This window comes from Pongo pygmaeus, chromosome 17 (genome assembly GCF_028885625.2).
Source record: "Pongo pygmaeus isolate AG05252 chromosome 17, NHGRI_mPonPyg2-v2.0_pri, whole genome shotgun sequence".
NCBI classification, from domain to species: Eukaryota; Metazoa; Chordata; class Mammalia; order Primates; family Hominidae; genus Pongo; species Pongo pygmaeus.
In genome coordinates, this window is record NC_072390.2 from 29,152,446 (window position 1) to 29,168,017 (window position 15,572).

At 37.1% G+C, this 15,572-nt stretch overlaps 1 protein-coding gene across 6 annotated transcripts in view; it reads left to right on the top strand.

Annotated features, from left to right (window-relative positions):
- L3MBTL4 (L3MBTL histone methyl-lysine binding protein 4) overlaps window positions 1-15,572 on the top strand; it is a 462,348-nt gene that overhangs the window by 340,114 nt on the left and 106,662 nt on the right. The window lies entirely within an intron of this gene.

A 15,572-nucleotide genomic window follows, 5' to 3' on the forward strand; every position in this document is an offset into this window, starting at 1 on the left:
TGAACTGCTCACTTCAGGCGGAGATGGAGCTCTTGCTTGTGTTGGAAGAATTGTGGATTTCCTCTCAGCCACACGAGTACTTTTCCTCAGAAAAGAGAGGGCAGTTGAATTACTCTGGTTTCGTTGTGCAGCTACGTGTTTCTCCCTCATAAGAAGAATTTCTATGTAATATAACCAGAGCTCAAGCTTGCTTTAAATAAAATAAATCACTGATATTTTAGAAACTGTTCCATACAAATGTTCTCATCCATCTTACCAAGCCTTCATTCTGTAAACGACATGTTTTGGAACCATGTAAGAAGCCTTAAAAAAAGTGCCAGTGTTTTAATTCATAGTTTGACACTTTTGAAAATATCTTCACAGAGTAATTATGTATATGTTCTTGTTCAAACAGATACACAATTTTGTAGTTCATATCATAAATGTAGTAATGAAGAGCATCCTTACAAAAATAGAAAATGTCATAGCAAAATGCATTTGCATACTGTGAAAGATGAAATCTCTTCCAAGATGCTCTGAATGCACTTGTTCTTTTCTGCATCATGTATAAGAAGTTTATACCCATATGCTTTTATTTATTCATGCATTTACTGTGCTCTTTAATTTAAACATATCCGTTTCCTCGCAGCAGAGGTCTGTGCTATCAGATATGGCATTTATGTCTGAAGAGTGTGCAGTGGGAGGAGCAGTCGGCCTTAGGTGGAGCACACGGCTGCCTGTGGACCCAGACCAGTGTGTGTTGGGGAAGTGCAGGTGGGGTTCATTCCATCCCATGGAAATAGGCAGGCTGTGGTTAATGCCTGCTTTCTAGTCTAGCCTTTTGTCAATCAAAGTGGCTCTTCCTTGTATGTCCAGAGTCCGCAACACCTAGGCCACAGGCCGGTCAGTAGCCTGTTAGGAACTGGGCTTTATAGCAGGGGGTGAGCAGAGGGCAGGCGAGGGAGCAAAGCTTTATCTGCATTCACAGCTGCTCTCCATTGCTCACATTACCACCTGAGCTCCTCCTCTTGTCAGATCAGCTGCAGCATTAGATCCTCATAGGAGCACGAACACTATTGCGACCTGCACATGTGAGGGATCTAGGTTGTGCGTTCCTTATGAGAATCTAATGCCTGACGAGCTGTCACTGTCTCCCATCACCCCCAGATGGGACTGTCTAGTTGCAGGAAAACAAGCTCAGGGCTCCCACTGATTCTACATTATGGTGAGTTGCATAATTATTTCATTATCTATTACAATGTAATAATAATAGAAATAAAGGGCACAATAAATGTAATGCACTTGAATCATCCCGAAACCATCCCCCCACCCCTGTTCTGTGGAAAAGTTGTCTTCCATGAAACCAGTTCCTGGTGCCACTAAAGGTTGGGGACCGCTGTACTATGGGAGTAATCCCCATTATTATAAAGCATATTTGCTTTTGTTCTAACATGGCTGAGACAAAATAATTAAAATAAATATGTTCTTATGGTGATATTAAACGATTATTTAATATTTTCTTTTATTTTTCTTAAGCCTATAAATCTGATCATAATATCCAGTACCCATGTCCTTCCTTTTTTTCCCTTTTTTTTTTTTTTTTTTGAGATGGACTCTCCCTCTGTTGCCCAGGCTGGAGTGCAGTGGCACGATCTTGGCTCACTGCAACCTCCACCTCCTGGGTTCAAGTGATTCTCCTGTCTCAGCCTCCCAAGTAACTGGGATTACAGGCTCACACCGCCATACCCGGCTAACTTTTTGTAGTTTAGTAGAGATGGGTTTCACCATGTTGCCCTGGCTGTTTTTGAACTCTTGAGCTCAGGTGATCCATCCTCCTCAGCCTCCCAAAGTGCTGGGATTACAGGTGTGAGCCACTGCACCCCACCTTTCCCCCCGCCAGCTGCTTTTTTTTTTGTTTTGGTCTGGGCATAGATTTGAATGAGTGCCTTCTTCGTTCATCAGGAGTCTTTTATTTATTATTTATTTATTTATTGTTCATTTATTTATTAAGACGAAGTCTTGCTCTGTCACCCAAGCTGGAGTGCAGTGGCACGATCTTGGCTCACTGTAACCTCTGCCTCAGGGTTCAAGCAATTCTCTTGCCTCAGCCTCCCGAGTAGCTGGAACTACAGGTGCATGCCACCTTGCCCAGCTAACTTTTGTATTTTTAGTAGAGACGGGGTTTCACTATGTTGGCCAGGCTGGTCTCGAATTCCTGATCTCGTGATCCACTCACCTCAGCCTCCCAAAGAGCTGGGATTACAGGCGTGAGCCAGTGCACCCAGCCAGGAGTCTTGTATTTTTTTTAAGGAAAATGGGCTAAAATTTGTGCTCTATTTCTTCCATGAGGGGAGGTTATATACACTGGATTTTTGGAAATTGTATACACACATGTATAGATGCACACGCAGATTCTGTTTTTTATATCTGGGCATGTTTTCCATTTTTACTGGAAAACTTCTTTTAAAAATCGTTTTATTCACCATACATATGCTTGGCATATATAATAAAAATATTTTAAAGACTACCCATTATTTTCAAGTATAATTCTTAGCTACTGAACACACTTTTTTCAATATGTAAACATATTGAAACATATTGAACAATATGTAAACATATATCGCAACAATATATAAACATAAGATTGGATAAATATATATAACAACAACAATATATAAACATAAGATTGGATGATAAAAATTTTAATTACTTTGTAATGATAAAAATCTGTAGAGGAAACCATGATTATGTTAAAAGGATGTTGGTTGTGCATAACAGGGGCAAGTTGAAATTTGTCTTACTAATCCAAGGTTTACAGGTAAGCTATTGAGTGTTACTCCTAAGACATGACAAGTGATAATTATTCTTTGTGCCTTTTGTGAAGTAAAATAATGCATGAGCACAGAGTTTATGTGTTTGGCAACACCGCGAGCCCCTTCTCCAGGACGGAGCTGGGCCTCTGTGCCTTTTGGGTTGTTCCTTTGCTCAATGAGTGTTCCACAGAGAATGAGACAGAACCTGGTGCCTGAGCACAAGCTGAGGGAGGTGAATTAAAGTGCATTTGCATTCATGAGGAAGGATCTGCTCATCCAGGTGCTCTGTCCTGTCGCCATTAGACGCTCCTTGGTCCCTCAAAGAGATGTCACTCTCACGGCCACTGCATTGTACCACCTGTGAGATACCTTTGGAATTGTGGAAAGTTCAGCTAGAAAGTTATTTCTTTTTAATATTTATTATTTTGGTCCCAAACCTATAACTAATGCTCATTTTTTAAAAATCCCCAAATTTCATAAAATGAAAAATAAAAATTGAAAGAGATAAGCATTGTTGATAAATCTTAATGGATTTATTTTGGATATAATAATTCACATTTTTTTTAACCGGTGCAGAATCATATTATATTTGGTGATCTACAATCAGCTTTTCCTCCCTCACTTATTGATATGTTGTGATTACCTTTCTAAGTCAGTACATATACATCTTCTGGGTTCTTTCTGTTTTAAGTAAAAATTTTAGCCAAGTGCATGGAGATCGTACCCATTTAATCATCACTAAGGTCAAGAAACATATGACCAGAAGCTCGCCTCATGCTTCCGACCCCTATCATTCCTTCTGCCAGGGTAACTAATTCTTATTTTGCTCACTCTCAGTTACTTTTGCCCTGTTTGCAAAATTTTTAAATGGAATCAGATGTTATGTACACTTTTATGTCTGACTTCTTTTGCTAACGTTGTTTATAAGATCCATTCAAATCATAGCTTGCTTATTCTCATTGCTACATATTATTCAATTTTGTGACGATACCACAATTTATCCATTTTAAGGTTGATTGTTTTCAGTTTTGCATTCTTTCCCCTAGGAACATTCTGCTATGTGATTTGGTAGATATGTGTATGCATTTTTGTAGGGTAAATATCTGTGAGTGGAATTTCTGGGCAATTGGGTTTGCAGAAATTCAATTTCAGCAGTTAGTGTCAAATATTTTTACAAAGTGGTTGTACCAGGACGTTCCTATCAGCACAGTATGGAAATTGCAGGTACTCTGCGTCTTTGCCAGTAGTTACTATTTGTCAGTCTCTTTCATTGTAGCCATTCTTTTGGGCTTACAGTGGTATTTAATTATGCTTTAATTTTGGTTTCCTTCTGAGGCCTAATGAGCTTGAACATATTTTCATGTTTATTGGCTATTTGAATATCCTCTTTTATGAAGTATCTTTCTCATTTGTCTTTTACATTGTCTTTTTTTAATTGATATGTAGGATTTCTTTGGATCAGTATATGAGTTCATTGTTGTATAGTTGTGTTACAGATATCTTCTCCAATCTATCATTTGCCTTTTCACTCTCTTAATGATGCCTTGTGATGAATGCAAATTCCAGATTTTAATATAGTCTATCAGTTCTCTCTATTTTGATTAATGCTTTTAGTGTACTATTTATAGTTTTTGTCAACTACATGTTCATTTTGCTGATTTTTATTCTAGAATCTTTATTGTTTTATCTTTCACATTTAGATCTACAGTGTACCTGTAAGTGATTTTATGCATGGTGTAACATACAGGCGAAGATTTACTTTCTCTTTGAATATTCAGTTGACCCAGCACCATTTATTAAAAAGTCATTTCCCTATTGCTCAGTAGTAACACAAGTAGTGCATACTTGTCATAAATCGAGTAACCATTTGTGTGTGGGTCAGTTTCTGGACTCCGTTCTGTTCCATTGGTTTACTTGGCTATTCTTGTGCCAATACTATGGTGTCTTGATTACCATAACTTTATATGATAAATTCTGATAGCTAAGAATCCCGCTCCTCCATTTTTGTTCTTTTTCTTTGAGATTGCCCTAACTATTCTTGTTCCTTTACATTTCTTATCAGCTTGTTTACTTACACACACACATCATACAAACTACTCTGATTTTAATTAGAATCTCATTGAATGTATAGTTTTATTTCAGGTGAATTGGCATCTTCCAATTCATGAACATGATCATCCTTCTGTTTGATTAGGTATTCTTTAATATCTAATTGACGCTTGATGTAGTTTTTTTATAATGCTGCGTAGTGGATTGAGGAAATTGCCTCCATTTCTAGTTTTTCTTTTTATAAATGTTACTGAATTTTATCAAATGCTTTTTCTGCTTACATAGAGGTGATCATGTGAATTTTCTCCTTTGTTCTTTTAATGTGCTGAATTATATTAAAATAATTTCCAAGGAAATTTTTAGTTGGAATATGTCATAAGTTGGGAAAATGTAAAAATGATACTGTATTACTGAATTAATCTGAACAAAACAAACATCTACGTACCAGCACCCAGATCAAGAAAGAACCAATGTCTTTACTTGTATAGGTAGACCTCACTTTGCATGCTTCTAATATGAATGAATTTCAGTTACCATCATTTAGTTAAATAACATCAGTCCCCCAACAACATAGTCAGGCTTCATTTACCAAGATATGTTAACTGCAAGTGATTGATTGCACAAGGCACTGGCTCTTTAGTTTACAAATCATTACATAAATAACAGCTGTCATCATCATCAGTGACCAATAACATTACCTCTTTCAAAGTCTGTTGGTAATTGGTCACAGCAATGACCAATCAGTGTTGTTCATTTCACACACGGACAACATGACAGCCAAGTATATAGTTGTGTAGCCTGCTTGTCACCCAGTGATAAACCCACATAACATTTTACAAAACTGGACACTCCAGAGAGGGCATTGGCCAACAAATATGAAAGTACAGTAAAGAAAGGAAGGGATAACACTGGAAGTGAAATTCTAATCAAATGTAAACAGATTCAAAGGAAAAATAGCCAACCATAGAAATGCTGACCCTACCTCCATTCAAGATTCTAGACGTGCAACCAGGGAACTTAGTGACGACAAGCTCATTGACATAAATGAAGAAAGGGGTTATGACGAACAGCATGAAGATGTCCCACAGAAAGTGATGCTGGCAAGAAAAAAAACAAAAAAACAAAAAAACTTCACATTAAAGGAACTCTCAGAGATATTTCACAACATTGTAAGTGCAAAGGATAAAATTTTAGAAGTGAATCTAACTTAAACTTAGGAATGTGACAGTTTACCAAGGAATGGAAAAGATGCTCTCTTCATTTCACAGTTATAGGACAAAAAGAAAGCAAACACTCCTCAGAAAACTCTTGATAAGTTTTTTTTTTTTAACAAAGAAACAAAACACCTTATCTCAATGTATTAAATGTTATAAACCACAGCATACTAATTAAATATCACTTTTACTAGTTTTAAATTTTTCCTAAGTATTTATGATGGACAGTAAAAGAGTTCTTAATATTTTGACCAAAATTTGTGAAGGTCGTGAAAAAAGAATTACAATTTTCCCCATTGATTATTAAGCTCAGTTTGCATGGCTTCAGCTTGCACCATCAATTTTATAGCCCCTGGCTACCATGCCAAGTGAGAACTCCCTATGTTTTATTAAAGACTGTTTCAAATATGTTCATAGGAGAAGCCGATCTGTAATTTTCCTTCTTGTAATGTCTTCATCTCATTTTGATATTCCCTCTTTCTCCATTATCACCAAGAGTTTATGTAAGATTCACAACATTTCTTTTTTAACTGTTTAGATGAATTCACAGACAGGAAAAAAACTGAAGTTTTTTATTAAAAGAATTTTAATTATCGATTCAATTTCTTTAATAGATTGAGGACTTTAGGTTTTTAAAATTTCTTCTTGTATTAGTTTTTCTAGGAATTTGTATATTTCATTTAAATTTTCAAGTCTGTTGCTATAGGGTTGTTTATAATACCCTCTAGCTTTTCAGCGTCTGCAGATTCTATAGTTATGTTCCTTTTTCATTCCTGAAATTGATGTTTACGTGCTTGTGCATTTTCTCTCCCCCTCTGTCTCTCTCACTCTCTCTCTGTCTCTCTGTTTTTGCCTCTGTCTCTTTCATTTAATCCTGCTAAAGGTTTACTCATCTTTACAATGGACCAATTTTTGGCTGTGTTGATTTTCTCTAGTGTGCATTTGTTTTCTCTGTTATTAATTTCTGCTATTATATTTCTGCCTTCCTGCCTTCCACTCTCTTTGGCTTTAATTTACTATCATTTTTCTAACTTCTTTAAATTATTACTTAGATATTTTGTTTATATATACATATATATATATATATATTTTTTTTTTTTTTTTTTTTTGAGACGGAGTCTCGCCCTGTTGCCCAGGCTAGAGTGCTGGAGTGCAGTGGCGCAATCTGGGCTCACTGCAAGCTCCACCTCCCGGGTTCATGCCATACTCCTGCTTCAGCCTCCCGCGTAGCTGGGACTACAGGCGCCCGCCACTACGCCCAGCTAATTTTTTGTTGTTGTTGTATATTTTAGTAGAGACAGGGTTTCGCTGTGTTAGCCAGGATGGTCTCAATCTCCTGAGCTTGTGATGCGCCTGCCTCGGCCTCCCAGAGTGCTGGGATTACAAGCGTGAGCCACCGTTCCCAGCCTTTAAATATATTTTAATATATGCACCTAAAGCTATATTAGTGTTAATTTAAGCATAGCTTTTCCTGCATTCCATGAGTTTTGATTTGTCAAATTTCATAATAATTTAATTCAAAATATTTTCTCATTTACATTGTTTTTCTTTTATATGTGGTATAAAGAAATATACTGATTCATTTCCAGATATTTGGGGATTTTATTAACTTTTTGTTATTGATTTTGAATTTTATTCCACTGTGGTCAGAGAGTATACTCTGAGCAATCGTTAATCATATCGTTAGATCTTTATTATCTTTACTGATACACTTCTTCCTGCTTATTCATTTGATTCCTGAAAAAATGTGTTAAAGTCCTCTATTATGGTTGTGATATTATCTGGTTTTCCTTTTATTATACTCATTTTTAGGCTATATTACTAGGCTCATGAAAATTACAACATTAGAATATTCGTAATCAATTGACCCTTCAACATTTTGAAATATGTATTTTATTTCTTCAAATGCTTCTTGCCTTTAAGTTTCCTTTGTCTGATATTAGCAGTATTATTTTGATTAGTATTTGTATGTTATATTTATTTCTGTCCTTTTATGTGCTCCATCATTGTCCTTATATTTAATATGACACTTCTAAGAGGTGTGTGATTTTTAGGTGTAAATCCAATCTGATGACAATCTTCCTCCCTTCCCCTCCCTCCCTCCTTCCCTCCCTCCCTCCCTCCCTCCCTCCCTCCTTTCTTTCTTTCTTTCTTCCTTCTTTTTCTTTCTTTTTTATGGGGTCTATCTCTGTCACCCCAGACTGGAGAGCAGTGGTGTGATTACAGCTCACTGCAACCTTGGCCTCCCAGACTCAAGCAATCCTCCTACCTCAGCCTCTCAAAGTGCTGGGATTACAGGTGTGAGTCTCTGCACCCAGTCAACAGGAGTCCCTTAATTGAAGTATTTAATACATTTATATCTAATGTTATTACTGTTAAGTTGGACTTAGGGCTACTACCTTTTTTTTTTTGAATTGAAAGAGTCTCATTCTGTCTCCCAGGCTGAAGTGAAGTGGTGCAATCCTGGCTTACTGCAACCTCCACCTCCTGGGTTCAAGGGATTCTGGTGCCTCAGCCTCACAAGTAGCTGGGATTACAAGTGTGTATCACCATGCCCAGCTAATTTTTGTGTTTTTAGTAGAGACAGGGTTTCACCATGTTGGCCAGGCTGGTCTCAAACTCCTAGCCTCAAGTGATCTCCCCACCTTGGCCTCCCAAAGTGCTGGGATAACAGGTATAAGCCACTGTGCCCAGCCTATTGCTACCATCTCTATAATTGTTTTCTATTTTTCTCAGTAGTTTGTATTCAATTTTATATTTTTGCTTTATCTTTTAAACCAAAATTCATGTGTGTATACCATTCTCCCTGTATTATCTTGTTGTTTATTTATTTTTAATATTCTGTTAGTAGATGTCCCAGCTACTACAAAATGCATCTTTATCTTTATATAGAATCATTTTTCCTCTATCTGAAAAATTATCTTTTGTACTTCATTTATAGTGTCTTCTAGTTATTATTATTTTTTTAGGCAGGGTTTCACTCTGTCACCCAGGCTGGAGTGCAGTGGTGCAATCACAGCTCACTGCAGCCTCAACCTGCGGGGCTCAAGTGATCCTCCCACCTCAGCCTCTGGAGAAGCTGGGCCTACAGGTGCGTGCCACCATGCCCGGCTAATTTTAGTTTTTTGGGGTTTTTTTTGTTTTTTTATTTTTTTTGTAAAAATGGGGTCTCACTATGTTGCTCAGGCTGGTCTCAAACTCCTGGGTTCAAACAATCTGCCAACTTTGACCTCCCAAAGTGCTGGGATTACACATGTGAGCCACTGTGCTTGGCCTAGCTGATTTTTTTTTTTTTGAGTAAGTTTTTCTTTGTCCAGGAATGTCCTTTTTTCACCCAAACTTTTGAAGAATATTTTTACAGGTTATAGAATTATAGATTGGCAGTTAATTTTTTTCAGGCTTTAAATATGATAATCCATTGGCTTCTGACTTCTATTGTTTCTCTCAAGAAGTCAGCTGTAACTTTATTGTGTCTGTTTGAAAGGAGTATGTCTTGGAGTGTGTCACATTTTATCTGATTACTTATAAGATTTTTCTGTTGTCTTTTGTTTTTAGCAGTTTTACTATGAAGTGCCTTATATTTGTCTCTTTAGGATTCATAGTGCTTAAGTCTGTGGGTGTATGGCTTTTTACCACTTTGAAAAATTTGACCATTATCTCCTCAAATGTTGTTTATGCTCCATTCTCTCTCATTTCCCCTATTGAGACTCCATCTACTAATATATTAGACTTTCTTAGTTATATGTCTTAAGAGCTCTTTTCATTATTTCCCCTCTCTTTTTAGTACATGCTTCAGCCTGGATATTTTTCTAGTGGCCTATTTTCAAGATCAGTAATTCTCTCTTCAACTGTCTCCAAACTGCTATTACACTCATGTAATTAATTTTTAATTAAATTATTGTTTATTTCTTAGTTTAGCAATTTACCTATGTGTGATTTTAATAGACCTTAGTTCTTGAGTAAAATTCTCTATCTTACCATCTAATTTTTTAAACACATTAGTCACTGTTATTTATCTGAGTCATCTTTTGCCTTTGTTAGTGGAGCACTGAGTGAGTGAGATCAGCCTCGCCAGCTGCATGGGAGCTGGGTGAGGCTTACTGCTGCTTGCTCCTCCCCACTCCCTTTGTGAACTCTTCTGTGAGGAAGAGGCAGTTATACTCCCTTCTGGAACATTAGCCTAGTGGCCTGAGAACCACCTCCCAATCCTCACAGTGGCCGCAGCTAGCCCAGCTCAAGAAGAGTCAGGGCACAGACCCGCCTAACCCTGCCCTCACTTGGTTGTGCCCCTCCACTCACCCTGGTAGCTTAACACAAAGGACATAAACTTTGGGGAACTTTATAGCCCTGCCTATCACCTGAGGGAAAAAAAAAAACACTTCCCTGCAGCAACTTATGGCAAGCTTAAATCCCACTGCTACTACTGCAGCTGGGTGCTCTTTTGCAAATGCCACCTCGTGGCTGGAGGCCATCCAACATGGTCCATTAAGCACCTCTAGGTAGAATGCACCCAGGAAGGAGAAAATGACTATGTGACCTCAGCTATCACCACTGCATACAACACCCTGACTATCCAGAGGTCCTGAGCCTGTCCATGTGACAAGTTCACTGCAATTGTAACTATCATTTGAGAAACCCAGCACACTAAGCCTTATCTCCAACCAAGAAATCCCATAGAGTGTATGTAACTCCCCTGCCATCTCCATCAGAGATGGTGCTGGTGTACACTGCTGGGAGACTTGAAGTTAGTTCACATTTCTGGATCCCTTGCAGACATTCTCCAGCATCAGCTCAAAGTGTGGTAGTCCCACTGAGTATCTAGACCCAGAAGAGCACTAACAATCACTGTGGTCTGGGTCTCAGGAAGTCTCATTCCTAGGGGAAGGGGGAGAGCATCACATCAAGGGAACATCCCATGGGAAAAAGAATCTGAATGGCAGACCTTGAGTCTCAGATCTTTCCACTAGTGGGACATTTCTTACAGCAGAGACACAATTGCAGTGCTGGGTGCAGTAAGGAAAGTCTACACCTCTACCCCAACAATCAGGCAGCATCTGATCATAAAGGGGCTTGGAAAGGGGGTCCTTTTCCCACTGGTACACCACTGCACACACAGCTGGGACTTCTCCCACAGGAATGCAGTGTAGATGCACATACAGACGGCCTTCCAGGAGCAATTTAGGGTGATTGCATCCCCACAGGAGGAGCACTTCTCAGATTCAGGCTTGCAGAGTCAAAACTCCTCTCTACTTGGAGCATCAACATTCCTACAGATGAAAAGAAGTACTTGTCTGATCTGAATAGCTGGAATACTGGGACAGGAAGGTGGATAGCTTTACTGCTTGCCTGGCAGGGGAGCTGAGGTAGCTTCCACCCTTCACCCTGATAAAACCTCAGCACATTTAATTTAGAGCTCTCCCAGGCACCTCATCAAGGCTGGGACCTCTACCCACCATTAGATATTATATCTACCCATCTCTTTAGCTACCACCAATACCTACCCCAAGGATACCTCTCCTATTGGCCTGAAGCCTGAATCATCAGCTTAGTAAATAAAATACTGGGAAAAAATTAAATAAATAAAAAAGTGTACACCATGGGAGAATGAGATAAGCTTCAAGAGATCCTAGCCATTCCAACCCTACAGGAGATAGTGAACTTACCCACAGGCCAAATGCGTAACTACTGCAACCAGCATCTGGGAAAGCCAGCACACAACTCTCTTTAAGGAACTCCTACAGAGTCTTCCCCACTAAAAGCATCAAGAATCAAATTAGGCTATAATAAACTATAAAACATTAAAGTCAGATCCTTAAGAAGATCTGACTTAGAAGAAATTAAAGAAAAACACAGTCAAATCAAAAATAAATTTAAGAACAATTTGAAGAAATGGTCCACCCAAATGAGAAGAAACCAGAAAAGTAATTCTGCTAATATGACAAAACGGGATTCTACAACATCCCCAAGAAATCACACTAGCTCTCAGCAATGGATCCAAACCAAGATTAAATCTTTGAAATACCAGATAAAGAATTCAGAAGGTTGCTTATTAAATTACTCAAGGAGATACTAGAGAAAGGTGAAAAACAACATAAAGAAATTTTTTTAAAAAATTCAGGATATAAATGAAAATTTTCCAGAGAGATTGATATCATGAAGTAAAACCAGTCAGAACTTCTGGAAATGAAAGTCACACTTAGGGAAATGCAAAATACAGTGGAAAAGTTTCTTCGATAGACTAGAACAAGTAGAAGAAAGAATCTCAGAGCTCAAAGATCAGGCTCTAGAATTAACCCAGTCAAAGATGAAGAAAAAAGAATCTCAAGAAGTGAATAAAGTGTACAAGAAATATGGGATCATGTAAAATGGCCAAATCTAAGAATAATTGGTGTTCCTGAGGGAAAAGAGAAGTCTAAATGTTTAGAAAACTTATTTGAGGGAATAATTGAGGAAAACTTCCTTGGTCTTGGTAGAGATCTATATATCCAAATACAGGAAACTCAAGGAACTCCTGGGAAATTCATTGCAAAAAGATCATCAGCAAAGCACATAGTCATCAGGCTATCTAAAGTCTACATGAAGGAATGAGTTTTAAGAGCTATGAGACAAAAGTATAAGGTGACCTATAAAGGAAAACCTATCCAACTAACAGCAGATTTCTCAGCAGAAACCCTACAAGCAAGAAGGGAATGGGGTCCTATCTTTAGCTTCCTTAAGCAAAATAATTGTAAGCCAAGAATTTTGTATCCAGAAAAACTAAGCTTCATAAATGAAAGAGAGATAAAGTCTTTCTCAGACACAAACAAATGCTGACAAATATGCACCAAAACAGAACTTCCTTAAAGCACAAATCTGACAAGTCCTATAAAATAATAACACAATGAAAAAAAAAACAAAGTATCTAGGCAACATCTAATAGGATCACTAGAATAGTACCTCACATCTCAATAATAATGCTGAATGTAAATGGCCTAAGTGTTCTACTTAAAAGATACAGAATGGCAGAATGCATAAAAAAATCAATCAAATATCTGCTATGTTCAAGAGACCCACCTAACACATAAGGAGTCATGTAAACTTAAGGTAAAGGAGTGGAAAAAAATATTCTATGCAACTGGAAACAAAAGCAAGCAGAAGTAGCTATTCTTATATCACACAAAACAGACTTTAAAGCAACAACATTTAAAAAAAAAGACAGTTAAATAATGACATTACACAATGATAAGAGGATTAGTCCAACAAGAAGATATTACAATCCTAAATTTATATGCACCTAACCCTAGGGCTCCCAGATTTATAAAATAATTACTACTAGACCCAAGAAATAAGGTAGACAGCAACACACTAATAGTGGGGCACTTAATGCTTCACCAACAGCACTAGAAGATCATCAAGACAGAAAGTCAACAAAGAAACAGCAGACTTAAACTATTTCCTAGAATAAATGGACTTAACAGGTGTTTACAGAACAGTCTTCCCAAATACAGAATATACATTCTATTCATCAGCACATGGAGCATTCTCCAAGATAGACCATATGATAGACCATAAAACAAGTCTCAACAAATTTTAAAAAATCAAAATCATAACAAGGGTGTTCTCAAATCACAGAGGAATAAAACTGGAAATTAACTCCAAAAGGAATTCTCAAAACTATACGAATACATGGAATTCGTATTGCTCTTGAATAACTTTTGGTTTAACAATGAAATCAAGGTCAAAATTAGAAAATTCTTGAAAACAAATGATAATAATGACAGAACTTATCAAAGCCTCTGAGATACAGCAAAAGCAGCCCTAACAGGAAAGTTCATAGTATTAAATGTGTACATCAAAGAGTCTGAAAAAGCACAAAATGACAACTTAATATCACTTCTCAAGAAACTAGAGTAACAAGACCAAATTAAACCCAAACCCAGGAGAAGAAAAGAAATATTAAAGATCAGAGCAGAACTAAATGAAATTGAAACAAAAAGAACATTACAAAAGATAAATGAAACAAAAAGCTTGTTCTTTGAAAAGATAAACAAATTTGATAGACCATTAGTAAGATTAACCAAGAAAAAAAGAGAATATCCATATAAGCTCAATTATTCAGTAGAAATGAAACTGGATATATTACAATTGATACCACAGAAACACAAAATATCATTCAAGGCTACTATGAACACTTTTATGCACACAAACTAGAAACCGTAGAGGAAATGGATAAATTCCTGAGACATAAAACCATCCTAGATTAAATCAGGAAGAAATAGAAACCCTGAACAGACCAATAACAGGCATCAAGATTTAATCAGTAATACAAAAATTGCTGTCAACAACAAAAAAGTCCAGGACCAGATGGATTTACAGCTGAATTCTACCAAACATTCGAAGAAGAATTGGTACCAATTCTACTGAAACAGTTCCAAAAGATAAAGAAGGAATCCTTCCTAAATCATTCCATGAAGCCAATATCACCCTAATACCAAAACCAGGAAAGGACATAACAAAAAAGAAAACTACAATATCCTTGATGAACATAGATGCAAAAATCCTCAACAAAATACTAGCTAACCAAATCCAACAGCACATCAAAAAATTATAATAATACATTATGATCAAGTAGATTTCATCCCAGGGTTGCAGGTATGGTTTAACATATGCAAGTCAATAGATGTGATACATCATATAGATAGAATTAAAAACAAAAACCAAATGACCATCTCAATAAACACAGAAAAAGTGTTCGATAAAATTCAACATCCCTTTATTCTAAAACCCTCAACAAAATAGGCATAGAAGGGGCTTACCTCAAAATAACAAAAGCCATATAAGGTAAACCCACAGGCAACATTATGCTGAATGGTGAAGAGTTTAAAGCATTCTCCCTGAGAACTGGAACAAGATAAGGATGCCCACTTTTACCACTTCTATTCAACATAATACTGGAAGTCCTAACCAGAGCAATCAAACAAGTGAAAGAAATAAAAAGCATCTGAAGTGGAAAAGAATAACTCAGCCTGTCATGATTCATCAGTGATATGATAATATGCTTAGAAAACCCTAAAGACTCATCCAAAAAGCTCCTAGATCTCATAAACAAATTCAGTAAGGTCTCAGGCTACAAAATCAATGTACACAAATCAGTAGACACTAACAATGACTAAGCCAAAAATAAAATCAAGAACTCAATCCCTTTTCAACTGCTGCTGAAAAAAAAAAAAAAGCCTAGGAATATACTTAACCAAGGAGGTGAAAGATTGCTACAAGGAAAATGACAAAGCACTGCTGAGAGAAATCATAGATGGCACAAACATGTGGAAACACATCCCATGTTCATGGATGGGAAGAATCAATATTGTGAAAATGGCCATACTGCCAAAAGCAATCTACAGATTCAATGCAGTTCCCATCAAAATACCATCATCATTTTTTACAGAACTAGAAAAACCCATTCTAAAATTCATATGGAACTAAAGAAGAGCCTGCATAGCCAAAGCAATACTAAGCAAAAAGAACAAATATGGAGGCA